Source organism: Thermobia domestica, chromosome 15 (genome assembly GCF_964235325.1).
Source record: "Thermobia domestica chromosome 15, izTheDome1.hap1.1, whole genome shotgun sequence".
Lineage (NCBI taxonomy): Eukaryota > Metazoa > Arthropoda > Insecta > Zygentoma > Lepismatidae > Thermobia > Thermobia domestica.
The window spans coordinates 64,312,873-64,340,056 of NC_137468.1; positions in this window are offsets into that span (position 1 = coordinate 64,312,873).

Consider the following 27,184-nt stretch of genomic DNA (forward strand, 5'->3'; position numbering starts at 1 on the left):
TGCACCGTCAAAGTGAAATCATAAAAACCACCGCAAGCCCTCATCTATTTGGCAAATTTGGTCGAGATCAGTCAGTCAGGTAGTTCAAGAGCTATTAAGTTTTACTTATATTATATATATATATATATATATATATATATATATATATATATATATATATATATATATATATATATATATATATATATATATTTCCTCCTACTCTCCTCCAACTTCGGATCGTCAAATGAAATGATAAAAAAGCATTCCAGGCTCGAACCTTATCTGTGTTTAAAATTTGATCGATATAGCTCTTGTTCAAGATTATCGGTATTAAGTCACGAACATAGTCACTTATATATATATATATATATATATATAGTGTCATATATATTTAATAAGTGCACTTTCCTCTATAGTAAAAGATGCCTCTCCTAGAACAGTGTTTCTCACTCTTGGTGAGGTTGCGGAGCAACAAACGTCTAAGTTTAAGTATGATTCGAGACGTATAAGTGTGTAAATATTAAATGCCAAAAATGTTGCTAATGTGTAAAAATTGCTCGGAAAGAGGAGCCATGGTGAGGACGTATAATGATATAAAGTGAGGAGCTACTTTTCTGCCTGCCGTGTGCCATCTGGACACCACATTACTTATGTGCTGTGAAGTGAGCAGAGCGGAACGTTAGGATCAGATGGGGATAGGAGAAAATGTTTGAGTTTTGTTGCTGTTTTGAGTGCAGACAATCCATCATAGTGACACTGGATGTCGCCATAGTAGACGTTCCAACACCGAGGGGCAAAAACGAAGAAGAGAAAAACCTTCGTAGCTTTCGTTTTCAACATTATTCTTCTTAAAACAAAGAATAAAACAGTCGCAGCAAAAAGATTGAAACAAGTGATAGGCTGTTTACACTGGATTATCTGAACGCTGATTCGCAGTTGTATGCAATTCTTTGAATTATCAAGAAAATGAAGGAACAATACAGAACAGTAGTGCTGAAACGTAATCCCACAAGTAGGGGACGCCCGATAAACTAATAGCACAAATAACATTTAATGTATCATTAAATGTTTAAAATTATGGTTATAATTTTATTTCCTTACTGAGTTACACAAATGAAATGAAATGAAATCTTTGAGTTTTACGTCCCACGGTTATGCCGGTTAGGCTAAAGGAGATGGTGATGATGAGTAATGAATGAAATGGTGGAATGAAGAAAGTGGGAGGAAACGGGAGAACCCCGAGAAACCCCACGCACACGGTGTTTGTCCACCACGAAGTTCACTTGGCGGGGGCTGGGATCGAACCCGAACCCCAAGCACCAGAGGTGAACGCTCTACCACTGAGCCACCACGGCCCCCGAGTTACACAAATGAAACTACCAAATCTATTTATTTTAAAGAATTTTGTAAGCTATGTTTCTAACACTGTTTAGAGTTATATTTACGTGCATGTTTGCATATTATTATTATTATTATTATTATTATTATTATTCAACAAATATTTACATAGAGAAAACACGCAATGTGTATTAATGGAATATTCCAATTTAGCTCCACTACAAATATTTTGAAGTGCAGTTCATATTTTCTTCTGTCTGGGATTTGCAGCGGAGAAGAGGGGAATTTCCTCCTCATTTGCTTTTTTTTTTTCATTTCCTACATATTTGAAAAGAGGCGGAGGAAAAGGTAAGCATACTCTTACAGTTAATTGTCAAATTTCTTGGTTAAGCGTTTGTCACTTGCATCACGTCATAATGACTTAACTAGAAATGTTAATGCTCAGAAGGAACTTCATTTGACGCAAGGTATTCAATATTCTATTTTATGCAGTTACATAAATGGTTGGTTTACATACAGTTGGTCGGTTGGTCCGAAAACCACATACAGGGTGGTTTACGGACTTAAGCACTTACCGAAATTTTATCGGAAGTTCTTTTAGTTTCATATATATTACAGAATTTTCACATTTGCAGGAATAAAGTTAGCAAAGCCCCCGAAACAAAACCGTAAATACCCCACTGATTCTAAGTATTGGAAAGTTCATCTAAAATTACACAGAACTATTATTTTATTCCTTACAGTTGCGTTTGGTAAATTTATATATATGTTTAATGTATCAAACATATTCTACAAGCTATTATGGTCCAGGTCCCATGTAGGAAAACAACAGCTACTCTGAATAACTCCTGAGAGTATATACCTAAATTTAACAAATTATTACTAATAGAAACACATAATTGTTCATAGAAACATCTTACTCTGTGTTAAGGAAATCATTTTATAACATATTAGCATTGAAAGATGAATTCAATGCTAAAACAAAACTCCCAGAGGCGAGCCTTCGCACATTTCCAACAATGCGTTAATAGCTTCGTTTCCTGAGTAACACAGTCCGTAAGCCTGTCTGGCGAACTGGTGAGGCTCAGACGGAAGGGTCTCCCAAATGTTTCCAACCCATTATTTTGTTGCCGAAAAAAAAGGAAATGTTGAAGTATTGACTTTGTTTTATAAGAAACCAAAAATAAAGAAAATATACGGTAGAAAACAGGGTAGGCTCGGCCTCAGAGCCTCATAGTACGCTTCGCCGCTGCACAACAGTCAAGAGAAATCAACCATTATTTATTGTAACATTCTTCTCTATTTTGACTTCGTATTATGAAAATACAAACCGTTGCTTTCCAACCTTTTTACCCTATGATGGCACAATTTGGTATATACAATGAGAACAATGTACGTGGTTAAGTGATCGGTTTCTCCCGGAAAGTAAATTATTTACCGTGTATCGGAAGTGGATGACCAGAAAACACCAATTGCGGTACCCACCGGTTTCTTTTCTCAGGACAAGCTTATTGATACATGGTTTTCATGTGTTACTGGAAATATCCAACCCCTAGAAACTGTATTAGATACCATGTACTTTAAGTATGTGACGGAAGTGACCAAATAAGACACTGACCACATTTATCAGGAGAAGTTGATTGATATAGAGATTGCATGTGTACGATAGCTGGATATAGGCGACTCCAAATACTATTACTTATTGTATATAATAAATATGTGCCCGAAAGTGACTAATCCCGGTACTGATCACTTTGGTTTGTTAAGATGAGTTAATGATATTACTTTATATGTACGCAATTGCTGGAAATCGAAATATCCCAGCCCAAGAAAGTAAATTAAGTACTTTATGCCGGAAGTAGGTACCAGAAGTGACCCATTCCTGTAGCAATTGATTTTTTCGACATGTCGAGTTGATTTATATATAGGATGCATGTGTGCAATCGCTGGAAATACCCCGTCCCTGGAAAGGAAATTAGGTACCTTGTATAGGAAGTGACTGACTGGAAGTATTTTGTTTCGTTATGACGAGTTGATTGATATAGGTGCTATGGGTGCAATCCCTGCAAATACCTCACCCCTGGAAACTGTATTATTCCCAACACAATTTTACATGACACCTATTTACTGTTTTTTTCTCTATATATCAAACACTCCGGTATCGTTTATCAATACACCAAGTGAAACCTAGTGGCGTATTCTGAAAATTTGAAGGTGTTTACCGCAGCCCAAATGTTTACAATGAAATAGCATTTCTCAATAGCTTACATATTATACTTTGATATTTTTTAACATATGCATAAATACTGTCCTCGTAATAATCATGAATTCTATCTACTATACGTTATGAACTAAGCATCTTAACTGAAACTATCAAGGACCAAACTCAGAAAATAAATTCAGAAAGGACTTAACTATTATTTATGCATGTATTTTTAAAGAAAGCAACTTGTAAGTGACTTACACTGTAATTTCATTCAGAGTAAATTTCAAATTATTTTGGTTGGGTTTCTCTCGCAACATCCTCCCTAGACAGGCTGTTGATACTCTAAATCCTATTTTCGCCCATCTTCTAAATAACATAAGAGGGACGCTGATTATTGGAAGAGGCACGTTGGTTCGTTGGAACGTGTCGCATCCCTGAACACTTTTCCGCGACTCTTAGCGTGATATGTATATAGTACACTTAATTTCGATGGTTTGTCGCGTGCTGTAGCCATATACTTGAACGACTTTTTATCCACATGAAGGCGCTGGTACTTTCTGTTTTGCACTGAAGTACATAGAACACCGTGAAAGCAACAAGGACATATTTAAGCTATATTTTGAGGAATTTCTGAAATAAAATTGTGCTTTAATTTTTTGTTTACTGGCATTAACGCGTTAACATAGAAACATCGCTACTGGTAAAATCCATTTTAATGTGTATCGTCCTAGCTCCGCAGGAATTCCTCATTATATTTCGTGTTCTTAACAACAGTACGAACAGAGAAATCAATTGCTATTATTGAATGTTACTAGTATAAAATTGCAGAAATCAGCAACTCTATCATACTGATTAATTTAGAAGTAAATCTAGTATTATTTTATCCAAGAGTAAAAATGAATCAGAATTAGTAGGGGGACTCGTGATGTCACACTGTCTCCCGTGCCCATCTTTAACCATTGTCAGTGTTGCAAATCTCGGGGATGAGGAGGACATGCCCTGGGTGGACTGTCCCCCTAATAATCTGATTTGAAATGTGTTTTTTTTTTTTTTTTTTTTTTTTGTGGAGGGGAATATATGATGATTTGTGTCCGATTTCCACAAAGGAAAATGATATTAAATTGATTTCCCGCAAGAATAAGCCTCGAACCTGCCCGCCTCCCAATTTTGAAGACAGCTCTGCTCCCTGATCCTCCACAGGATTTTCTTTCAACTTCACAAATATTTTGAGCATCGCTTAACAAAAAAAAAAAAAAAAAAAAAAAAAAAAAAAAAAAAAAAAAAAGAGAGAGAGAGACGGTCTTACTTGTCCTCTCCCAAAAAAGAGATACTTGCCCCCCAGACTTGAAGACAGATTTGCGCCGCCGACCATAGTATTTCTTTAGAAGTGGAAGGACCCCATAGATACTTTTTGCAATTCGGTGGACAACGTCACACCGCGTTCCTCCTCACTCTTATTCCAAGTTCTTAATTTGTTTAATAGATTATTCTGAATGTATAGTAAAACTTCTCGCATCACTCTTGGTACTACCATGCGATATCCAAATTTGAAAACTTGTACTGTCCACTTTGTAAAAGTTATTTTCAAAATTATGTCTACAGATGGCCATAATGTGGCAGTTAAAAATTATTTCACAAAGTTATCTATTCTCAGATTGTCGACACACAAATTGTCGACTAGAAAATAGTACATCAAGTTTCTCAATACGTCGACTACCAAAATGTTGATCAACAGTTGTATAATATCCAACAATTTCCCTCTACAGACAATTTCCACTAATATATTAATGTAATAGAATACTGAAAGTAACAAATTTATAACCTCGGCCGTCCATCCATGCACTCTAATTTGCTGACGACACAGCCTATCTCGCCTTGTGCTCTTCTGTTGATCGTATTAACACTACTCTCCAACCAGCAATCGATCAGTTGGTCACCTGGTGTCTGAAGTGGAAACTCAAACTAAACCCCGCCAAAACCGAAATGGCTTTATTCGCCCGTAACCGCAACAAATTTTGTCCGACACGCAATCCTGAGCGTCTCCATCTTACGCTTCTCGATTCACCGTTGACCTTGTCCAACAGTGTGAAATATCTAGGCGTCATTTTTGATAAACATCTCACCTGGAGAGTCCAAATTTCACAGTTACAAACTAAAATTCGACGCCGAATAAATTTGTTGCGAAGCCTCTGCGGCACCAACTGGGGTCTCAACACCAGGCTCCTTCTCCATACGTATAAGGTCTTTGTCCGCCCAGCTCTTACTCATGGTCATATTGCTTGGTTGTCTGCTCCCCAGCACTTCTACAGTAAATTACAAGTCCTGGAACGTCATGCTCTGCGCACCGCTTATTTCTTACCGGCAAATACTCCTACTAGGGAGGTCTATCGGCACACCACCATACCCACGCTTTTACAACATCTATATCGTCTTCGCACTCGCTATATACAGAGCCGTATAGCTGAGGCACATCCAATTCTTGGTGATCTGCTCGATCAGACTCCTACACGACCACGGCATGCCTATCCACCAGTTGACCATCTACTTGCACTGCATGAACTTGACCAGGCCACGGCAACCTATAACCCACGACGTCGCATCTATCAAAGCCATCTGCATATCTATCGTCCATAATCTCTCCTACACTGCACTTCTTCTATAACATCTAAAGATAGAATAATGATCGTACATCACCACAATCAATAGCTTCCTGTATCGCTTCTATAACCAGGCGCTTCTAACATTTCTGTTTTTCTCCTGGCCCCGGAGAAGGCGTTACCTTCTGTGGCCCGCCCAGTTTCGACTGGGAATGAAATTGCAGTTTAAAAAAAAATCATATGCGCGCATCAATTGAAATACTCTTTACATTTTTTTTCAAGATCATGAAAATTGTTCACTTATGAGGTAGCCTTGATGTAGCGGTACGTTTTCTTTTTTGGAGTATCTGTGAGAGTCAATGTTTACTCTCGTTAGCAGAAGAGAGAAAAAGGCAGGTGGATAGCGCACGCTTGTAAGGAACTGACACTGCTTTATAATGAATCCATTCACTAGTACTAGTTTTAAATATAGTAGATCTATATAGCCTACTTAAACTAAAAATCGCATCGTCTCAATTACAGAGAACTAACTTCATAAAAACGATTGTCAAATAACCGCAGCGCCTGTCAACAGCGCAAAAAACGACGCCTGTCATTGATTTGACATTAGTATCAATTACAATCTCTGACAGGAATCTACTATCACACGCAAAAGAAACTTCGTTGATTACATTTAACTATCCATTTCCTTTAGAAAATATTGGGTGTCTCAAAAAGACTTGACGTTTTAAAACGAATGTTGGTCAATTGTGAGTAAGTAGTGCTGACCAGTGTATAACACCGTACAAGATACTGTCCCGTAACTAAGGTGCTGGCCAGGGGGACTCAGTCCCCCTAAAATTTTAAGTTGTTTGTTAGTATGTTTGTATGTTTGTTCTGTGTACGGCCCTGGCAAGACATAGTTTGCCCTATAGTTATCACTGAGCAGTGCAGTGGCGCACAAGAATAGAGGATATGAGGCGAAACATTTTTTTCTCACTGTATTCGTAATTCGATAAAGTAAATAGTTCTCATAATATTTTGGAAAGAAATATACCATGTTATTAATATAGGAAAATCCCAACGCATTACCAGTGTGTCTAAATAACGAGATAACAAAATGACTGTAATATGAGCGTCGTCATCTGGCATCATGAGCCCTTAGTTTGCTTTCTTTTTTTAAAGATCCCTTGACCTCACAGTGTATGATTTCTTTTACTCTATTGGCCCCTAAAACTCCATTGCCCCGTTATAGACTACCGCTAAAACTCAGGCTCAAATTGAGGCCATTTCCAGAATAAGGGATCACGGCCCCCTGGTAAAATGTCCTAGGTATGCACATGGTTATCTTAACCGCAACATATACCAAATTCGACATACTGCAGCTGAAAAGGTAAAACGAAGGATCCATGGGGAATTCGTACAAATAAGGTACATTGGCTTATGCAGAATGTTCCTTGACAACTGTCGGAATGTACGAACAAGAAAGTGGTGACCTATACTAAATATTATCTTCTAGATCAGTGGTTCAGAACCGGGGGCGTCACAAGGGACCAAAGCAGCACAAGGCACTGACAGTAATAAATTATCAATATTATCAATAAGGTGCCATTTGTAATGACATTTTACAATTTAGCTTAAGTAAACTTCTCAAACGATAAAAGTTTGATATACAGGGTGTCCCAAAACTAATGGTAAAAAATGAAACCACAGATTCAAGACACCAAAACAAGTAAAAAAAAGTTTATATGACCTATAATCCGGAAGTGGACAGGGGCGGAATAGATAGCTTCGAATGTGAGGGGAAAGAAACTTCACACTCGGAGAAAGGAACTTGCCAACTTACAAAACCGCATTGAAGGTGCGTGTTAACAGTTACACAACACACTGGAAGTAATGGAATTCATTAGAAACTCACGATTAATACGTTGCATAGATGCGGGAGGACATCACTTTGAGCATTTTCAGTAGGTGTGTTTATTGTTAGCACGTATGACCTAGTAGTTGTAGTGCTACTCTGTGTAAGCTACTACGTTACAAATCAAGTACATTGTTGTGTATTTTGCCTGTTATTTCATTACATTACACGACTAGTTATAGTTGTTCTTATTTCTACCCTTTCTGCATGTTTCTATCTGATACACCACTTTCCATTGCCCCTTAATATTATGCAACAGTGCTAAGTAGTCTTTGCTTTGAGTCCCATTGTATAATATGCATAAAATTATGCCACTGATATAATGGTTTGAATCTGTATGGTTATGGTTTTCTGTATGGTTTAAATCTTTAGTGCACCATTTCAACACCCGCCCCGTACAGACATTCGGTGAATCCCTAAATGACGTATGGAGAATCTCTGGTGCAGTTATGTAACATGCGTTTAATATGTCAAGATGATCTTTATGTATTTATGAACCACCTTCCTAGCTCCTATCATTATTCTGCTGGCAGATGTGAAGTTCCTTTACCGCGACATTCGAAGCTGTCTAGCTCCGCTATTGGCCACATCCAGACTGTAGCTCATATAAACTTTTTTCTTCTTTTGGTGCCAGGAATCTGTGGTTTCATTTCTACCCTTACTTTTTGGACACCCTGTATATATATTTTGTATTTCCCATTCATATTTAAAATTTTTGCGCTATTCAAACCTAAATAATATGGAAATTGAAATTATTTACAAAATTATCAAAAATGTCTACAAAACGATCTTTCAGTGTATACGGCTAGAAAAAATCTTTTCACCAGTCGTTTTTTGTTTGCGTGTATGTCTATGTATATGGGTATGGGTATTTCTATTCCATTTTCTTTCCGAATGACATACATTTTTCTCTTTTTTTGGTTATGTATTTATTCTCCATTTCCTTTTCAGATGGGTGACACAAGTATCTATTACAATGTGGAAGAACGTGTTCTCGCAAGTGCATCGGCTCATGAACGTCCATGCACACCTGGAAAACCCAAGGCAGATGTGCAACGTGATTTTGCAGCACGACTCAATAAAGAAACTCCGCCGAAACGAACGATATTGCAACGACAAGAGAAACTCATCCAAACTAGAAAAATATTCAATTATGACGAAACTAACCTATATATATATACAGGGTGTTAATGAACTATATCAAAGAGCGTTCACCTCTGGTGCTTGGGGTCCCGGGTTCGATCCCAGCCCCGCCAAGTGAACTTTGTGGTGGACAAACACCGTGTGCGTGGGTTTTCTCGGGGTTCTCCCGTTTCCTCCCACTTTCTTCATTCCACCATTTCACTCATCATCACCGTCTCCTTTAGCCTAACCGGCATAACCGTGGGACGTAAAACTTTAAAAAAAATGAACTATACCAACAAACTATACGAGGTGATACATTACATGAAAGTAAGAGAAAAATATCTTATGAACCTATTGTGAAAAGGGCATAGTTTCAGAACTACACCTGTCCAAAATCGCGTAAAAGCTAAATGTCGACAGGCCCTATATCGAATTCCAGAAACTATGAATGGTGGACATTATCAGCGTAAAGGAAATCACGCATGTACAATCAAAAACTGAATATTACATCAATTTTCAATGGGTATGCAGAGTGTAATTCTCAAATATGCTCACAATAGAGTTTTAACATATACCATTATTGAAGGAAGGTCAATAGTAGGCAGGAGATAAGCCTTGACAACAACCCACACCCAGTGCTTCGGAGGGAAGTCGGAAGTGTCAGGAACCGGCAGCTTCATATTTTTTGTGTGTTCAGAATAACGTGCGATGCCATGTATTTCGTCAGTTTACTTCACTTGTAAGTGAGAAAGAAAACATCGGAACATGCTTTTTCTCCAGTACGAGAGACCGTGCTGTTGACGATTCATAACACTTCCGACATCCACAAAGAATTCTGTGTTCACTGGTATCAAGGCTCACTGTTTGCCTACGTTGGACCAATCATAAAGTCAGAGCATATCTCAAAATTCGGTTGATGGCATGTATTCGAAAATGAAATGAAAAATGAAATGAAATCTTTTAGTTTTACGTCCCACGGTTATGCCGGTTAGGCTAAAGGAGACGGTGATGATGAGAGGTGAGTGAAATTGTGGAATGTAGAAAGTGGGAGGAAACGGGAGAACGGTGTTTGTCACGAGCACGGTGTTTGTCCACCATAAAGTCCACACGGCGAGAGCTGGGATCGAACCGGGACCCCAAGCACCGGAGGTGAACGCTCTACCACTGAGCCGCAGCGCCCCCCGGCATGTCTTCGAATTTCACCCTGCAGAGAATACTCTGCACATCCATTGAACTTGATAAAATATGCATATTTGAATTGTGTATGCATGACTTCCTTTACGCTGATAAGAACCACCACTCAACGATTTCTCGAATTCGAAATAGGGCGTCTTGAAATTTGGCTTTTCGTAATTTTGGACAGCCCTAGCTCTGAAACTATGCACGTTTCCTCACAGGTCCATAGGAACTCTTTGACTTACTTTGATGTGAGGAGTCACATCTTACAATTTGTCAGTATAGTTCATAAACACCCTGTATATGACATTGAGAATATTCTCTCAGCTTGAGATAAAAGTCTGCCAAGAAAGAAAGGGTGAATCCCCTGCTAAGTTTCAAGAATACATTCCATGGTAGTTTCAGTTTTAAAAAAAATCGATTTCGGAGTAATATGTTGTACATTTTCCTTGAGATTCCCCAATCAGCCCTTATGCAAAAATTTAAAACGAGTGATGAATAAAATAGTGAATTTACTCTCCTAGCCTGACTTTTCCACGATTTCTTCTGGAGCTCTACGATAAATTTTCTAAAATTAATTTTCCCCGATTTCGTTTGGAGCTCTACGATAAATTTTCTAAAATTCATTCGCTTTTGATATCATTTAAAGCCCATTCTTTTTGTCTCTTTCTAGGAATTCCAAATGTTTGGGGTTTATATAAGTCAAAAATGAATTTTAAATTGAGCTTCCTCATGTGGGACGGATTCTCCTTCCCTCCATGCCTACACTACTATTTTGTTCCAAGTGTTCGATTTTGGTGTCATATGAGTACATTATTTTTAAGGCTTCACAATCATTCACTCTACAAAGGAAATAACATCGTACTGATTATTTAATCCATTTTTTTTAAAGTTAAACTATAACTTATGTTACACCTATTCGGTTTTGATACAATATTATGAACATTTACTTTCACTCTTTTCACAAATCTTCCGTTCTTGGGTTAAAATAGATAAAAGAGAAATGAGTGGTGAATTTAACTCCCTAATGTGGTATGGATTAAACTAGTGCTGTCGAAATCGGTTTTTGAAAAAAACGAAAACCGGTTTTTGAAAAAAGTGAAATTTCATAAAACCGAAATGTCGGTTTTAAAAACCGCATTTGCGGTTTCGGTTTTGAAAACCGATTTTCTCAAAAACCGAAAACTGCAGAAGTCACAAAAATTCGACAGCACTAAATCAAGTAACGACGAGGAAACAGCAAAGAATCTTTCCCATCTTCGGCTCACAGTTGCCAGATGGAGGGAAATTTCCCCCGGCGTAGGGAAAAATGCTCAAAATTTGCAGAGGTGAAAGAAGATATTTTTTCTTAAAATGTCTTAACGTGTAGGGAAATTCTTGTTTAGTATTCTTTTACAATTGGCAGAATAATAAAAAAAAAAAATAAGTTGCAGTTTCTCACAAAGAGGCACGGCTATCGTTATTGGGAAGTAAAAAGATATAGAATAAAATATGATCGGTGTTCCCTTCACGTATGAACTATTGCAGGTGTCTGGGACTTGCGATAAGAAACCAGTCAACACATGCAAAACCACAACATTCACATTTATCGCAGTGGCAACAAATCAACGATAAAATTGTGTATTGCGATCTAAATTTTTTTCTTTTCTTTTTTTAAGAAAGGGAGGTGGTGTTTTTTTGTTAACAAAAGAAAGAGTGGCAGTACTATTTAGAAACAAGGTGAAAGAGTAATGATAATATAAAAGATCTCAGTCTAAGTGGATGAGATTTTACATTGGATTTCATGAGTTGCAGGTGTAGTGATCTTAAATAGGGATATACCTTATTTTCTATTTAGCTTAGTGTTGTCATATTACCCGATTTTTGCGGGTACCACTCGATTGTCAGGTTCTATATTCGTCCCTCGCTATCTTAATCACGAAAAACCACCCCTTTTTGGGATTGGAAAAAATCTAAGACGACTTAGTGAATAAAGTGTTGGTATATTCAACGTAAACCGCTACACCTTTGACAATCTTAATCGCGATTGAGTTAAATTTGGACTCGCGCTCAGGCTCAGGCTGTGAGCTATCTGAGCAGTGCGCGGGTGTAGGGCCATTTGCTAATAAGAGATCTGCTCTAATACACAATAGTTTTCTTTGTGTAGTTCATGTGTTCTTAATGTAATGTATTGGAGGTTCTATACGAATGAATTTTCTTTTGTAGATGTTGTGACAAACATACTTGAATTATTCATGCCTTCATAAGCTACAAGAATGCCGAACGACAATTTCAAGTGTAACTTTAACGACACTTATAGAAGCGAATTTACGTATGTTAGCCAGGGCAGAACTCAGTTTGAAGCAAAATGTACACTCTGGAAAACTGTTTCGTTTGAAAAGTAGGCTGCAGGGAAGCAAAGTGGACTCCACCTGATTTTTATATATTTTGTAATCTAGATCACGAGGAATACGAATCTGCAGTTTTGATCCGACTTCCGGAGCTCGAGATATTAAAACTAAGTTTAATATAGATATATTTCTATACGAAACATATTATGCCCTGTGAGATATATAAAGGAACCAAGAAAGTTCTGTCGCTTTTTGTGGAGATCTGTGTTCAATTGTTCCTCACACCGTGAGTTGAATGCGAATGGAGAAAAGGCGAAGGTCAGATGTTGGTGTGGGTATATCCCACATTCTACCTGCTTGTGGCAGTTCAGTTACAACATGAACTTGTGTAAGGACATAGTGAATATGGAACCTCCACAGAGCGTCATAAGGACTTGCATGTTGTACGAGTTCAAACTTGGATCAAACGCCACTGCAGTGGGGCGGAAGATATCTCAGGCCTGTCGTGAGGGTGTCGTGATTACGCAGACAGTGCAAGGGTGGTTTAGAAAGTTTAAGGACGGTGACAAAACACTCACGGAAGACCAACACATGTACAAAATGAAGATCTTCAGATAGCAATTGAGGCGAACAGTGGAGAGACCTGTGAGGAACTGGGGCTAACATTCAATGTGAGTGGAGAAACCATCCGGCAGCACCTACATCAACTTGGGAAGCACTACAATTTGAGTCTATTGGTCCCACATGAATTAACTCCGGGCCAGAAGACTACGCGTGCAGACACCTGTGTTTCTTTGCTGTCTCGTCTGAGGAAGGAGCCATTTCTGGACAGGATGTTGACATGTGATGAGAAGCTCCATGGTGTCGTCATCATTGGTTAAAATTCCATGAACTGGTTCCAAAACAGCTGAAACCAGTAATGCAGCAGAAAGTCCTGCTGTGTATTTGATGGACTGCTACCGGCTGGTCAGAGCAGAACATAAATGCAACTGTCTACTGTCAGCAGTTGAGCCGTGTTCTTGAAAAACTCAAAACCCTGGAGCCAGCACTTCTCAATCGCTAAGGGATTCTCCCGTTAAGGGACAACGCTAAGCCCCACATGACTAGAGTGACCCGGGACACCATCCTACGCCTTGAATGGGAAACACTATTGCAACCGCCATCCTCCCTGGACAATGTACCGTCCGATTATCCCTGAATCATTTCTTGGACACTCACCTTAGAGAACTAAAGTTCAACTCCGTAGTAAAGGTGCAAAATGCACTTGATATCTTCTTTGCTTCACGGCAAACCAAGTTCTACCGCGAAGGAATCCGGTACGTTTTCAGAAGGTCGTTGATACAGATGGGTACTATTTTTGATCTTCCAGGTACGTCTTAGGCAGGGGTGTAGCCACGGGGGGCCCATCGGGGCCAGGCTCCCCAAATGATTTCGTGGCCCCCCTAATGACCAGACGTTAAAACATCATCGTGAGATTACTTCGCTTCAGTCATTTAAAAATAACAAAGTTTACATATAATTAATAATTTACGGTAAAATAGTATGGAAAAATAGTATTTTACCATACCGATCACAAAATAGTATGGTATTTCTTCTTTATAGCGATCCGAAAATAGTATGGTATACTTTTTGTGACAGTAGAATACACAATTTACGGCGATTTGTATTTGACAGTTTGAAGACAAACGTTTTGACAAGGTACTATAAATTCTATGAAATGAAATGAAATCTTTGAGTATAACGTCCCACGCCTATGCCGGTTAGGCCAAAGGAGACGGTGATTATGAGAAATGAATGAAATGGTGGAATGAAGAAAGTGGGAGGAAACGGGAGAACCCCGAGAAAACCCACGAGCACGGTGTTTGTCCACCACAAACTCCACACGGCGCGAACTGGGGTCGAACCAGGGACCCCAAGCACAGGAGGTGAACGCTCTACCACTGAGCCACAACGCTCCCTACTATAAATTCTATCATAAAACAATGGTACTATACTAAATCGTAAGTACATTATATTATTTATATGCTGTAATTAGTGTTTCAAGAAAACTTTTTATCAGATATAAAATTTGGTGAAAAGCAACGTTTTTATTCAGTTTTTCAGTTTGGATTTCATTCGCTTTTTAAAATGCTATTTCGTGTAAAACAGGAAGTAAGATATAGCTGTTAATAAAATAATTATATCTTTTTAGTCACGAATAATAAATAAACATTTTTTTTTAAAGAAAATCTTAAAATAGATTAAGTGCAATTTCAAAGAAAATCAGTCCTATGTATAAAAGTAACCAAGAAAGTTCTGTCGCTTTTTGCGTAGGTCTGTGATAGTTGGTCCTCACTGGCGGCCGGGTTTCGTCGAGTCGAAACATATATCTCGCGTCGGGGTGTTGAAGTTACCACCGCGTAGCAGCGACCAGCGAGAACTTCGTCTTGGTCCGCACTTCTTAAATTCTTCGCGGAGAATCGTGAAGGGACCAACACGAAATATCGCCAGTGATGTGCATGCGGTTATTATTATATATTATATTTTGCTGACGAATTGTTTCTAAAGTGAGCTCCGAGGGTCAAGAATAACCTCTGCCTCAACATCATGACGTGAAAAATCTTGAGATAAGTGCGATAATTGTATGAATTTAGATGATAACTGTCGTCGATCATTAGAAAGTGAGTATGCGAGAACTATGAAATAAAGTAAATATACACGCGTCATTTTGTTACAAAATTACATGGCGAACAAATTTTTTCTAATTCCAAACAGTTATCGTCGAATATACACGGTTAAAGGAGCACTGTGATTGACCAAATTAAAAAGATCTTAACGATTTATCCCTTTACAAGCGACGTTTCCTTCATCGCCATCGTAGCGAAGTAGGAAGAACACTTGCCTAGTAATCATAAGGTTGGTGGTTTGAGTCCCCTTGGAGGTAATTTTTTGGTACTTTTTTAAAGTGTTTTTTAGACTCACCTTAATGTAACTAAATCACACATATAGCCGATTTAACATTTTGGGGAGTAATTTTGTGGTTCATTGGCGTTTTGTCGCATCTCTGCCGCTGGTGGCATAATTTTCAAAACGGTAGAGGGGCCACCGTTGATCGTCGCTGCGGCGCCGCCAATGTTTGGCGTGATCTCGCTAATTGCCCATTTGTGGTCCACCGACGCTTACGGTATGGGGACAATTCAGTGTGAGTGGCGAAACAATTCAGCAGCAACTTCATCAACTGAGGAAACACTAGAAGTTGGGTCGATGGGTCCCACATAACTTGATTCCGGGTCAAAAGGCAACGCAAACAGACACCTGTGTTTCTTTGCTGTCTCGTCTGAGGAAGGAGCCATTTCTGGACAAGGTGTTGCCATGTGATGAGAAATGGGTCCTGTACGAAGTTCCACGGCGCCGTCATAATTGGTTAGCATCCCATGAACGGTTCCAAGACAGCCGAAACCAGTACTACACCAGAAGAAAGTCCTCCTGTGTGTTGATGAACTGCTCGTGGCATCGTGAGTCGGGAACTGCTACCAGCTGGTCATCGCATCAATCCAACTGTGTACTGTCAGCAGTTGAGCCGTGTTCAAGAGAAACTCAAAACTCTGGAGCCAGCACTTCTGAATCCCAAAGGGGTCCTTATGTTACAGGACAACGCTAAGCCCCTCGTGGCTAGGATGACCCGGGACACCATTTTACGCCTTGGATAGGAAACACTATTGCATCCGCCATACTCCCTCGACATTGCACCGTCCGATTATCATCTGTTCCCTTCCTTGGACAATCACTTTAAAGGATGCCAGTTCAAATCCCAAGTAGAGGTGCAAAATGCAGTTGATACCTTCTTCGCTTCACGGAACACCAACCTCTACCGCGATGGAATAAATGGCCTTCCAGAACGTTTGCAGAAGGTTGTCGATCTATTCTTGATCTTTCAGATACGTGTTAGGTGACATATGAATATTCGGAGGTGGTGGGTGGGAAAGCGATAGAACTTTCTTGTTTACCCTTATAGATCGGTACTGTGTATTGAAATAGTTATGCACAAAGGTATAATGTTTGGTCGGGGGCAGTAGATCTTGGTTAAGCATAATACAAACTATCTGTAATATAATTTATGAAATTATTATTATTATTATTATTATTATTATTATTATTATTATTATTATTATTATTATTATTATTATTAATAACAATAATAATAATAAGAAGAAGAAGCTAAAACAGTGTTTTTAGTTTTCCGGAAGGAAACCAAAATTTTCCAGTTTTTTTCAGGCTTCAAAAACACTAGCTGTAACACATTTTTTTTAGATTGTAGCTGTCCCCCTTCAAAAACGACGGGCCCCTCCTACAGAAACCTGCTGGCTACACCCCTGGTCTTAGGTGACATATCGATGCTCTAAGGTGATAGGTCAAAATGCGACAGAACTTTCTTCGTTAATTTTATACATACTATGTAAAACTACTGTATAAGTTCTAGTATCTCGAGTTCGGGAAGTCGGAATGTCAAAATTCCTTAAGATGCGTGTTCCTCGTGCTCTACTTTACAAAATATATAAAAATCAGGTGGGGTCCAGTTTGCTTTCCTGCAAAAGAAAAGTACATTGGAAGTGTCATCAAAGAAGTAACTAAAAAAAAAAAGTGCAAATGATCCCAGGTCAGTATTTGTAACACACAAGTTCACATCAGTACTTATGGAGTTCTAAACCGTAAGAAAGTGGGAGGAAACGGGAACAAATAAAAACAAAAGTTGAAACACAGACATAAATTAATACAATTGTCTCGATCGATAGATGCTTTCACAATTGTTAAAAGGTGTAATTAAAAACATTGGTTTCGGTTTTGAAAACCGCATTTGCGGTTTCGGTTTTGAAAACCGCTTTTGCGGTTTCGGTTTTGAAAACCGCTTTTGCGATTTTCGGTTTTCAGAAAACCGGTTTTCTCAAAAACTGAAAACCGCAAATGTCACAAAAATTCGACAGCACTAGATTAAACTCGATGCCTTGATATCAGAAAATAAAATGATCCATTGTATCTTTAAAACAAATTGTTCTCATACATTTTGTGTATATTATTAGATTGTAACAGAACGTGATGTGTATGTTTATTTAGGGTTTCACATAATTGTCACTTTTGCTGCTGAAGTCAATCAAATATCAGAATTAGTTAACACTCCCTCCCCGAACAATTAAATAACATTTCTATAATAACCTTTGTAAAAAAATACATTATTTTCGAATATCGTCTTCTTTTAGCATTTCCAATCGTCTCAATTATACGTAATTGAAATGGGCCAACAATGAAGGAGCACATATAATATATAATATTTGATAACCACACTCAGATTTTTATAGAATACTAGCAAAATACCAGTTCTTCACTCAGGGAGAATAGTTTCATTTTAACATAAAGGGGGAGTTTGGATATAAACGGCATCGGAAGTGTTACTCTTCGTGTCAGCGACAAACGAAAACTATAGATTTCACACTGATATCGGTCATTTTCGATCATTTATCTCTCTCTCTCTCTCTCTCTCTCTCTCTCTCTCTCTCTCTATATATATATATATATATATATATATATATATATATATATATATATATATATATATATATACCTTATCCCTCCCCTAAGTTGCACCATCAAAGTGAAATAATAAAAAAAAATGCAAGACCCGAACCTCATCTATGTTGAAAATTTGATCGAGATCGGTCTCTCGGTCAAATAGATTCTAAAACTGAAAAGGGAAAAGGAAAATAGAGAGAAACAAATAAACAAAAGGGAAGGGGAAACCCTGTATTGTGCAAATGAGATGCATGGAGTAAGTCGTGAGTGGGAACCCTTCACCTCTGGTGGGGGAATATTCATGAAGCTATCAGCTTGTATCTAATTTAATAGGGATATATAATCCATGTCTTACTTTTGAACATACAAGGTTCAATCAAAATAGTAAGACTTTTATATCAGACTTCCGAAGAAAAATAAAATAAAATAAATACGTGACCGTGTTTATTATATATAAAATTCCCAGTCACGACCCCCTTTTTAGTTTTATTAAAAATAGAAGAAGAAGTAAAGAAAAGAAGAGGAAGAAGGGATAGGATGAAGAAAAGAAATAAAAACAAAGGAAAGTAAGGAGATGAGGAAATAGGGAAACTGTTACTAGACATTTTTGAGAAATATGGTAAAGGAAAGTAGATAATTATCGAATTGGGATTATTTCCAATAGGTATTGGGTGAATATTTGGTATTAAGGTGATCAAAGGTAGACGCATGTTAACCCATACCTCTTAGACCTAGATCCATTTAACCCCAACTACCGAATTATCCCAATCTAGCTCTGAGATAGATGAGAAAGTTTAATTTAACAGTTTATTCAATATTTCCGAAAGTTCTTGGCTAGTATCCAGTATTTGAAGCATAAATGATGAAGTTGATGGCATGCTAGAATTGACCACAGAAAAAAAAATCAAAGCAACAGACACATTTGTTGAAGATTTTTTACCTTCAAAGTTCTCTCATGATGATCACTCGTTCAGGCTATTTCCGTCCTTTTTGCTTTCTTTATAGAGCCAACTTAACCCCTCCAAGGCCCAGTAGCTTCATTTTTCTAAAATTTCTCAATAACCATACATATTTCGAAAACATAAAATACTGAATTCTTCTATATTTCGTCGAAATTAAATTCATGAACATAACGAGTTGGTAACGCTAATGTTTTTTTTTTTAAATTGAAAATCTTTTCCTGACGTAACCGGGCAACCGGTGCCTAGGAGGCCCCGTATAACTTTAGTGAAATTCCTGTCAAATATTAGATCAAATTGTCACATAATTATATATTGAACACGTGACTATTGTAACCTTTAGTCGGAACAGTATGCGGCAACAGACATTGAATTTTGAGTGTTCTGCACTTAAAATATATACTGGACCTGACAGGCTCCGGTTGCCCGTTTACGTTACAAAAATGTCTGGACCGGATTTGGTATTCTGCTTGGCTTACAAAAGCGTGACACGAAGTTTTGATACTTGACAAAAATATATACCGGTACATTCTAGACTACATTCTAGACTAGTCTAAACAGTAAGTGACAATAGGCATTGGTTTTGTGTATTCTGCACTTAAAATATATACTGGGCCTCACAGGCCCCGGTTGCCCGTTTACGTTACAAAAATGTCTTGCCCGGATAAGGGTTAAGTTGAGTTAGTATTTACTTTTCAACGACTTTAATTATCAACTACCATTAACTACAGTAAGTCACACATATATGTCAAAAGAATTGGTGCACTTAATACTAAACCTACATTTCACTCACACACACACATTCATACAGGACAATGTATACTTCGGGTTGCATTTAGTTGAATTAAACTAACCTAACTACATTTCTATAGACATTTATTACATTTCAAGAAAACTTAATTTGACAGCAGAGGAGAAATTTCGATACATGAAAAGAAAATAATAATAGTAATAATAATCTAGTTTATAGACATGCATAGAAATTTGTTACTTTTCAATATCGAATAACACATTTCTCTTTGTAGATACATGAAGAGTTGGATTACGTTTTAAAAAAATCGACAAAACGAAAGAAAAAGAGGGAAAAGAAAAAAACAAAGGTTAACATTGAACATATTTAAGATTCAGTACGAACTACTACTTATCAATGTGAAAAAAATAATTGGTTAATCATTTAAAAAAAACTTTAGTAGCTTTTTATTGAGTCTCTATCCCAAGAGGGGAAATTTCGACAATTTTATGAGTCCTTTTCTCACGTCGATAATAACTCCTTTATCAACTCTCTTTATGCACTATGATTGGCGTCCATGAGAGTAGTTAGTCGTTTTTCTTAACTACAAACAAAATAGTTGCTTCACATTATATATATATTTCATTTCGTCACGACGCACTTCGTATGAAAATTTCCAAATTTCATGAGATTTAAAAATAGTGAATTTAGTTCCAAACATTGGGACATATTTCTATTATACGATAGTTCAATGGGGCTAGATATCCGGACCTATCCTAGGTACTGTATTTACACTATGAAATTATTAATCAAATTTCAGTTCAATTTAAGATCACTAAATTTTATTTCTGGTTTATATCGTGGAGTCAAGAGATTCGATTCACTGAACTGACGAATGACAAATAGTTATGTTTCCGGTCGTAGGGGAAGGATTTGGGGCACACTGTTTCATAATTCACTGATTTCGCTACGGTTTCCCAAAATTACTTTGGATACGGATTCGGGTTATTTTTACGACCTCTTACTTGTTCTATTTACATACAATATTTAACATAGTATTAAAAAATTTAATAGTTAAGGACATTAATAACAAATTCGTAAGGTGTTATTTATTACAAGTTACGCGGTAATACTCTACAAACACAAATTGTTGGTCAGTATCGGGTATGGCAACCTAAAACAACAGGGTAAATACCGAGCCTTTTACATACATATTCGCTTATATATATATATATATATATATATATATATATATATATATATATATATATATATATATATATCAATATTACTCAATATAATAAATTTTATTCTAATATCAATCTTAGTATTTCGTCGACACTTAACTTTCTACATAACCTTTTCATATTTAATAAGTATTCACACTTTCTTGCCTCAAAACGAAACAAAAACCCTGACTAACAAAAATTCTTTTCTTTTAATAAGGTTGCAACATTGAAATGTATAGATAAACCCGATAATTAATAATAATTCCATTTACTAAGATCCGCGTATGGCGAAATGGTTGATATTATTTAATAAGTCGACACAAGAAGTGGAAATACAGCAAGTAGAACAGGCACGTAACTTTCCAAACTATGTAAGCATACATATATAAATGTATATACAGAGAAAGAAAAAAAATCAAGATTATTTGAAACTAGTGGGCCCAAACTACTAATACATACACACCTTATAACCAATCAATAGAAAGCAACCAGAAATCAGTAATCAATGGGTATAGTTTGTACGATCAATGAACAATAATCAAGTTTCTGGGAATCTGAAATCATAGTGTACCTTCTCGTCAGTCCCTCCCATGGTGGATTGAGTATCGTGAAAAATGGTCCTGAGTTGTTCTGAAATACCACCACGAATTGTATCCCTCGATGTCTCAGTTAGTACATACGATCGAAATAAGTGATATGAACATTGTATGTTTTCATGAGTTTCAGAACCGGGGGGGGGAAGGTTCAAAAAAATCTTGAAGTAAGAAGGAAGAAAGAGACAAGATAGAGAAAGCGGTGCCAACGAAAGAAGGAAGATTGAGGTACTACTCATTACACAGACGAGTGATCGAATTTAAATATATAACAACTCACAGCCAAAAATATTCACATATGCCGAAAGAAGGCGGTTTACTTAAATACGTAAACTCGGGGGCGTCCTGCTCCCAAGGATGCAAGTCTGTGTCCATCAGATCCCAATCCCACAAGAGTTTGCTTGTAAGATTGAAATCTGAGTCCCGTATCCGGCCCAGACCAGCAGGATAAAAGGAGAGGGGAAAGGGACCAGGTAACTATGTCCCCAATTTTAAAATCTCTAAGTAAAAAAATATTCGACCCCTCAGAAAAACTAAGAAAGTTCAAGGACAGTAAATAAACTAGAGTAAAAGTAATAGCTAAGATATCCCTAACTAGTAATTTGCCAAAATAAAAAAAATAAATAAACTGAATTTTGGATTGGTGATTTCAATGACCAAACATTACCGATGGCTACCCTGCGCAGACATGCCAAAGTCTGGGACGTCGTTAATTTCCATCATCTAATTAAAGTAAGAAAAGAAACGAAAATACTTAAGAGGAATAGGGGTCGACGTCCGGGTACGCAATGGACCTAGATATTAATTAGTAGCGGTTGATTTAATTGGATAGTCCAATCCATTAGCCATATGAACACTGTACGGTAAATAATGTGAGCAACGTGGAAAAAAATCTCGGAGAGTCAATGAATGTTAAAGGTACAAATAACCAAACCTGTACTTTCCGATGATCATAGGATATAGCAGTTATTTTTCTTAATTATCATTTCCGTAAACCTTCAAAAGTAATTCCTACATGATTCTACCCTATCTGATGAAATTATTAAGAACGGGAGTTGTTAATATGAGATATTTAAATGTGAAGTATCATATAATTCCCAACTACACATTACTATCCAATAGCAAACTCGGTTGGATGAATGTATCAGTGTAGAAGTCAAAACACGAAAGATTTTCAGTAAACAGATTCATATTCTCAATATATAATATACACTGGGGATATTCATTTAAGTACAAGTGTCCTATCATCTCATTCAATTTATATCATAATTGTATTATTATTATAACATTACATTTATTCATTATTTACTCATTTCCACGCGAAGTAATATTTTACAGACACCCTATTACATACATTTACTCGCAGGCCATACACAAATTACATTATGCACTAATAAATCTATAATTATCACAACCAGTCACGCTTAAACTGCTACACGATAACATTCATCGAACCACGGACTCTTTGTTCCGAAACACCAAAATTATATTTACTTCGCAGTTTTGAAAAACAAAATTCATACGTGCATTCACTGAAAGTTAAATTGTCAACGATGATTTTATTTCTGATTTGCTGATAAAACTAAAGCAACAATGAAATATCTCTACAGCAACGGGAAAAGAGAATTTAATATTGCAGTTTGAAACAAACAGTAACATCATGTAGGCTTACTTCTATTAAGAAAATAAGCATTCTTGATTTCAGTGGATATTTCGGTTTTTACTTGAGGTAGCAAGCTGTAATTTTCTGAACAGTAAGATCTCATGCTATTTTGTATGAATGTATTCTCATATGAACCGAAAACCATGTCTACTGTATGTAATTTAAGAATAAGGGGCTAAAATCAAACAACCTAAATCGCTAACTCATGCACTGACGTAATGTCAACAAACAATTGATTAGCGAAAACGGACACGATGGCGCTGTAGTAAGGAATAATCTACCGTGTACTAAATACACCCTTACACTTGCTAATCAAATCTATAATATTTATTCTGGTTCAGTTATGTTTAGTTAGAAAAATGGTAATGAGTTTACATACGTACATACACTGTCCTCAAACAGTAACGTCACACATTCACACAACACTACTAACTACACATAACAATATATATACTAAACTACTAAACCAAACAAGCACCTTGTAATTACATGCATGTTGAAGAAAGTAACCTAACATATTAGATTTAAACAACATTACTCCCTAGTCGGTATATAAATTTGGCTCTATTGAACTTTAGGGGGACAAAATGAGAAGAGTAAACCCTAGGTCGAATTGACCTGGCCAATTGTTTAAAACATGTTTACTGGAGATTGAAGCCCTGGGGGCTCCTTAACAAAGTTTATTGAGGGACCTTTCCCCCTGAGAGGGGAAAAGGCCCTAATACAAACAATAACTAACCCATCCCCCCGCTAGAAATGGTTCAATTCGGAAAGTGAATAGGAGCCCTTTTAGTTAAGTTAAGCTGCCATTATGCTGATTAGTATTACAGCTATGAAACCTACGAGATACACGCAGTTACTGATTAAAAAATCACATCTACCGAATACACGAACAAAATGCACTAAACAGGTCGTATTGTCCGTAATCCCTACCTAAATATGAAAGGGTCAAAAATCACACTCCTTTCTGTCCATCCTATCTTGGCAGCAACATGGCGTCCTGTCAACCGGAATTTGATATTTCACTTAATTATTGTTTTTTTAATAAAAAATGCAGAGGTTTGGGCTCCTAAGCCGTTGTAAGTCTTTAAGTATTAAATTAAATTAGATGTTACCTTAATTCTCCTTAAGATTTCAGTCCCTTTACAGTCAAAATATAGTGATCACTTTCACAGGATGTACTTCGTAAGGTGTTTTAGCTGAGAATGATAACATTGCGCCGAAAACGACAGGGGGTAGGAGGATTCCTCCAATCAGGGCGAAATCTTTCAGCCACGGAAATTACAAAGCAAATAGAAATTGGTGAAATCCAGATGTAACCGGATCTGAAAGTGACTATGGACTAGTGAGAGGGGGTGAGGGAAGATTTAGTTACCTGGTCAAATTCTACATTGGTCTGAAATTAAGAAATTTATATCCGATGGCGGAACTATGTTTCAGTATGACGTCAGAATGGTAAACCTTGTAACTATTCAACTTGTATATGAGAAAATGAGATTTACAATTAATCAAAATATAAATAAATATGTTATTCAGTGAAAATATGATTCCTAATGAGACCTTTCGATTCATACATTTAATTTGAAGTAAAGAGAATAAATACATCATGTAATTAAACCGAAATCGAATTTTAAAAAAAATATTTTGCTAGGTACAGGGTGAGTAAATAGAGTTGCCATTACTCTCAACTGTAATGGTATATTACATGGTGGTTCAAGAGGTGAGAAGGAATTAATATAGTGACTTTCAGTTTATGTGTATAGATTTATACCTTAAACATTTTAAATTAAGTAAAGCATAGAAAATTATCAAATCATGAGTGTGTATTCGCACTTCAGATGTAATAGTTACATCACCTCAATTGCAATAGAGTTCTCTATCTGGGGAATAATGAATGATATTGTTTTCTTCTTTAAAGAAAGCGGATTTATATTCCGTAACTTTAGAAGACATATTACGTGGTATTCGTACTTCTGAAATTTGTTAAATCATCATTCAACAATATTAATGATGTTATATGTTCTATCTTAATTTTTGCATTATTGGAAATACTGAAAGCAGGGACGTACGCAGGAATTTATTTCGGGAGGGGTCTAAAGCTTTTCGGGAGGTCCAAACACCATTTCCGGCTAAATTATATTAAAAATTATAAAATTGTCCCTATAATTAAACTAAATTTACAAAAAAAGGTCCGGAGTTGGGGGTCCGGACCCCTCAGAATCCACCCCTGCGTACGTCCCTGACTGGAAGAAACCTTGAATTCTTTGTTTAGGTAGGCTAAATTGCTAAAGTAATTTATTATTATGATGCAGCATATAATAAATTCATAGTTTCGTAGTTGATATATACTCCCAGTTGATTTCGAATGGATTTTTACGTATCAAGTGATTTTGTGACCCACCCTGTATTATATATGAATTGGGTTACATTTTTATAATTTTATGTTTGAAGCCTGCTGATTATAATAGTCTAGTTTACTTTTGTTGTGGAGCACCGAAAGTAGCTGATAACGAAAATGACATATTTCTTGGAAGATGGGGGTTTGGGGTTAAAGAGGGAGCAGTTAAGAGAGAGTCCACTGTACTGTATATGAATATTGAGTTCAGATGGTTGCTGCGGACAACTAGCTTTTGTTGGCTGAACTTCAACGGAAATTACTAATTTGTTTAATTAATTAGTGAGAGTTATTACAAGAGTATTGATGTGTGAACTTAGTGTCTATCTGAGTTAGTATAATTGAATTGTTTATGCACTCTTTATGTATATATACTTTACAATCAACACACTTATGAAATTGGTATTGCAGTACAATTTTCTACACATATATATATATATATATATATATATATATATATATATATATATATATATATATATATATATATATATATATATTTAATAAAGCACTAGCTGAGCCTGCGCTCTCTACACAGCGCATAATTCACATATGAGCATGAATTTCCGTGTCATTCGTCACAACACCTGTACATGTCCCTTTACAGATACAAGTGAAAGACGGCTAGATAAAAATCAGCAAGGGATACCATAAAGGAAAGATTTTTATATTATTTTTTCAATATCTCTCAACGTTTCCAAGATTTGAGTCTACTTCCGGTTGGAGTTTCAAATTCATGTATGATCAATGTTTTCTTCCTTCTTGCACACAGTATGTAATAAACAAATACGTTACATACACAATTAATTATAATGTCAGTAATATGGTGTTCACTAGGTAAAATATTCCAAACAATAAAGATTCATCTTAGACTGGAGAAATGGTTATCCTTCGTTTTTCATTATCATTTGGCCATGAAACAAACGACTGGAATATATACAACCCTTGTATGCAGCTATGTTGTCTTGAATGTATAACTCACAGGATATTGCTTTTAAAAAAATCAACATTTTCAGTGTATTCCTAAAAGATGTAAAAAGAAATAACGGCCACGTTTGTTAAATATTCAATTAGAACTGGACACTACAGAAAATTTGGAATCGATCAAGGGAAACGGCACGTCTCTAGCACTTGTAGTTTTCGAGATCTCATGGTCGAAATTATTGGAGAGAAACATGTAAACTTTTCTTTGGAAACAAACATATAAACCTATCATTTTAATATATAGAATTTCATTATTCTCTTTTGTCTATTTCAGAGAATATTCATTTTGGAATAATACTTATATAGAATCTGGGATAGAGATGACAATCTATAGTCATACAAAATCACAATGCAGGGGGAAGGAAAATAACCAGTTAAAAGTACGTGTACATTCTACAAACATTGGACTCTTTCTTAAATAGCCTCTCTTGAATAG